We start from the raw sequence: 4,744 nt of genomic DNA, 5'->3' as shown, positions 1-4,744 counted from the left end.
CCGGGGGCACGAGCTCGCTCCGGCGCCGCGGGGGGTCGCACCCGTGCGGCGGCGCAGCCCGGCAGTTACCACGGGGACCTCGGGCGGCGGCCACGGGGAATGCTGGCCGGACCCCAGGGGCGCGCTGCGAGGCGGGCCAGACGCCCCCGTGGGCTCTGGAAGGCTTAGGAGGGGGAGACGGAGGACCGAGCCCCGGTAAGCGGAGCGGGCGGACCGGAAGGATCTCTGCGGGACGAGAGGGCTAGGCGAGCTGGGCGAGATTTGTTACATGAAGATAGCAGTCCTAGATTTGATCTCTTATAATTCCGTCAGAATTAGCACTCCAAATCTACAAGTGAATTGTACCACTCAGCAGCTCGGGGTGTGTGTGTGTGTGTGTGTGTGTGTGTGTGTGTGTGTGTTGTTTTGAGGCAGGGTCTTGCTATGTAGTTCAGCCAGACCTTGAACTCAATTTGCAACCCAGGCTGGCCTCCAACTCCTGGTGATCCTCCTGCCTCAGCCTCCCAAGTGCTGGGATTACAGGTGTATGCCACCACCCCCAGCTCAGCAGCACGTAAGTGTGAAATTGAGAAAGAAATGAAGGACAGGTGGAATTAGATGATATCCCCTCTCTCTGCCCAGTACTGGGGATTTAACCCAGGGCTGTGGACTGAGTTATACCAGACCCAGACCTTTTTTTTTTTGAGACAGGGTCTGCCTCTGTAGCCCAGACTGGCCTCAAACTTGCAGGGATCCAGGGATCCTCCTATCAGAACCTCCCTATTGCTGAAATTACAGGCCTGAGCCTCTTTGTCCTACTCCCAACTCTTTTTTAAATTTTTTAATTCTGAGATACAGTCTTAGCAGATCACTAAATTTAGTGCCTAGGCTGGACTTGAACTTGTGATCCTTCCGACTCAGAGTGAGATGGTGTCTTTTAAACCATTCCATAGTACTGATTTCTGAAGTCATCTGGTCAACACACAAAACCAAACCAAGCTCCGGTGTGTCTTTATTCCCTGATTTATTCTTTGTGTGGTCTTCACCCTGACTGCTTCTGCTGTGGCTCTAAAACGCCTGCTGGTGCAGGAAGGCCCTCGAGAGCCAGGCCTGCAGAAGGGCGCAGGAACTCCTCTCAGCAGAGACAAGGAATGCTTTGCTTTTCACTCACTTTACAGCTGCAGTCACTTAGTTTGGCCCTTAGGCCAAAGCTGATTCTGTAGGAATTAAGGCCTCTCTTACAGTTAAAAACAACAAAGCACTTCTGACCATTTACGGGCACATGTCAAACATCATGGTCATGCTGTAAGAGCAACACCAATTCCAGATTCTCTAGGTAGATGATTATAGAGGAAGGAACACTAGATGCAAATTGAAGAGTGATTTTATTTAAAGGTTACTAGATTCTTGACTGACAACTGGACTAGAAAGGAGTTTGTAGTGTTCCTCAAAAATTAATTTTTAAGGGCTGGGGAGTGACTCAGTGGAATAAGTACTTGACTGGCAAGCGCAAGGGCCTGAGTTCAATCCCCGGTTCCACCAAAAATAAAAAATAAAAAAAAAATAATTTTTACCTGAAACGTTTAGATTAGATACATTTATTTCTTCCCTGAAGATAGTTGTAATTTACATCAGGAAAAAGATTCTATCCCAGATCAAATTTGGGATAATTTTTTTTTATACTTGTAATCCCAAAGATACTTTTTGTTTTTGTTTTAAACCAGAGTCTTCCTGTTACCACGGTAGGCTCAAACTCACTCTTCTTCCTGTCTTACCCTTTCCAAGTACAGGGATGTCAGCAGTGCACCACCATGTCTAGTTAGAAAACTTTATTTTAAGCCAGTGGTTTTTTTCCAACAGACTCTCAGGATAACAAAAATGACAAAAGATAAAATAGTTGGGGCCGGGGAGATGGCTCAGTGGAATAAGTGCTTCCCTGGCAAGTGCAAGGGCCTGAGTTCAATCCCTGGTTCCACAAAAAAAAAAAAAAAAAAAAAAAAAAAAAAAAAAAAACTTCTGCATCTTAATAACAGAACCACATCTTTGCCCTGTCTGGTTCCTTTGTCCCATAGGTGGCAGCTGGAAGCCCTTTGCAACGCAGGTCCCTTCCCCACGGCTTATTGTGTGTTGTGCAAGGTTGGGACTACAGTTTGTTAGCACCTGCTGCGTATCAGCACTTCAGGTACATCGACTCGTGCATTGTTCATCAAAGCCCAGGCAGTGGGGCAGGTTCTGCCCATTAGGTATATACAGTAATTGAGGTCTTAGAGAAATCAAGCAATTTATTGAAGTTCTCTGGCTTTTTGACTATAAGTTCTTTTTTTTTTTTTTAAAGATTATTTTCTTTTTTTAAATTTTATTTATTTGTGTGTGTGTGTGTGTGTGTGTGTGTGTGGCCAGCTCAGCCCACCAGGGGGCGGGGCTGGCTGGCATGTGGTGCTGGGGGATTGAACCGCGGTCCCTGTGCTTTGCTAAGCTTGTTCTAAGTAGGTGCTTTAGACCACTGTGCCATCTCACCAGCTCCTGACTATAAGTTCTTATCCTTTTGGCATATTACTTTATATCACCTTGACAAAACTTTTATTTATTTATTTATTTATTTATTTTTGCGAAACAGGGGATTGAACTCAGACCCTTGGGCTTACCAGAGAAGCACTTATTCTACTGAGCCATCTCCCTGGCCCCGAAACTTTAAATTTTTATCATCTATTTTGTTTGTGTGTTTTGAGACAAGGTAGCATATGGAGCCCAGGATGGCCTCAGACTCACAGTGATCCTCTGGCTGTTCCTCTCAGGATTATAGGCGTGTGCCACTATGCCCAGCCATCAAAGTTTGAAAACTTTGAAATCTATTTCAGAGGTTCTGAAAGCTTCAACAACTTACCCAGAAAATGAGAATGCTGATCAAATCCAGATTTTCAGACTCTGAAATCTGAGTTGTTATGTTACACTAACATTTGAAAAAAAGGATAGCTTTCCCTCCCCCCCGCATTTGAAAATAAGGGCTGGGGATATAGCTCAGTGGCACAGCGTTTTCCTGGCAAGTGTGAGGTGGTGAGTTCGATTCCTGGTACCAAAAAAAAAAAAAAAAAGAGATGTTTCTTAGAACCTTAGTGCTATTTTTGGGTCATACACTTGAGATAGTTTTCAGTATTTAAAAATGTTTTCCCCTTTTGGCACTTCTGGGAATTGAATGCAGGGCCTCATGAGCATTCTAGCACTGAGTTACATCCCCAAAGCAATTTTTCTTATTTTATAAAATGATTTTTTGATAATAAAAACAATATGTGATTGTTGTTCACTGTTTAGTATATGAACAAATAATAATCCCCTAACCCTCCTACTCAGAACTTGCCATGATTAATATTTTGGTGTATTTACCTTGATCATTTATTGTAAGCCATAGGTATTTTTATTATATATATAACCTTTCTATACTCAAAATATCTGCTGTCAGCTAACTGGATTATTTTTATTGAAAACAGCTGTGCTATTATGTGGGGGGATAGTACCAGTTGGCTAATTTTATATCAATGTCTTCCTACACTAAAATGAAACATTTTACTTTAGGGGCTGGGGAGATGGCTCAGTAGAAAAAGTGCTTCCTTGGGAAGCACAAGGGCCTGAGTTCAATCCCTGGTTCCACAAAAAAACAAATGAATAAAATGAAACATTATTAAACATTTTAATTACTTTGAATATCTACTTTGAGGGGTTTTTTTTTTGTTTGTTGTTTTTTTTGCGGAACCGGGCATTGAACTCAGGCCCTTGCACTTGCCTTGCAAGGAAGCGCTTATGCCACTGAGCCATCTCCCCAGCCCATAATTTAATGTCTGAATCAAGGCTTTTTTATTTTTATTTATTTTTTGGCGGTACTGGGGGTTGAACTCAGGACCCTGCGCTTAGCCAGGCAAGCAGTTACTCTACTGAGCTATCTCCCTGGGCCTACTTTGAGTTTTTTGACTTTCAGGAAAAAACACGTCATAGTTTTCTCTATTGATATTGTTCCAAGATTTCCTTTGAGTTGGCTAATAAAAAATGTGAGCCGTTCTCCCACTGGGACAGAGCTGGCGTTGATGCAGTAGAGATGTTGGTTATGTCATTATCGGCCACAAGCTTAAACTCTGGTTACCTGAACAAAAGTGTCAGGCAGCACAGAGGTCATTGTTGTTGGGAGGACAGTCTTACTGCTCCGGGCTCCTAACCTGTGCTCTTGCTTCTTCTGCCTAAGAGAGCTAGGAGAGAAAAATGCCTTTTTCTTCTGATTCTGCTATGTTCAAGGTATGTTTTATCTGCTCATTCTATGTTAAGATTTTTTTCTTTTTTTTTTTTTTATGTATTTAGGACAGGGTCTACAGGGTCTCACTACACAGATCAGATTCCTAGTGATCCTCCTGTTTTTAACCTCCCAAGTGCTGGGATTACAGGTGCATGCCACCATGCCCAGTCTCAATCAGGCGGGGCCAGCATGGGATTGAACCCCAGTCCTTGCATCTGCCTGAGTAGGTGCTTTAATCCACTGAGCTATCTGGTCGGCCCCTTATGTTAACATTTTTTCTACTGCTATATTTTAGTTTCTTTTTTTTTTTTTTTTTTTTTTTTTTTTTTTTTTTTTTGTGGAACCGGGGATTGAACTCAGGCCCTTGAACTCAAGCACTTATTCTATTGAGCTATCTCCCCATTCCCTGATGCTATATTTTAGATGAAAATGTTAGGGAGAAATGCAGGTGAGTATATCTGACATGCAGTAGAGCACTTAAAAATT

The sequence above is a fragment of the Octodon degus genome, unplaced genomic scaffold (assembly GCF_000260255.1).
Source record: "Octodon degus isolate 3935 unplaced genomic scaffold, OctDeg1.0 scaffold00022, whole genome shotgun sequence".
NCBI classification, from domain to species: Eukaryota; Metazoa; Chordata; class Mammalia; order Rodentia; family Octodontidae; genus Octodon; species Octodon degus.
The sequence above is the reverse complement of the archived record's forward strand: the minus strand, read 5'-3'. Positions refer to the sequence as shown.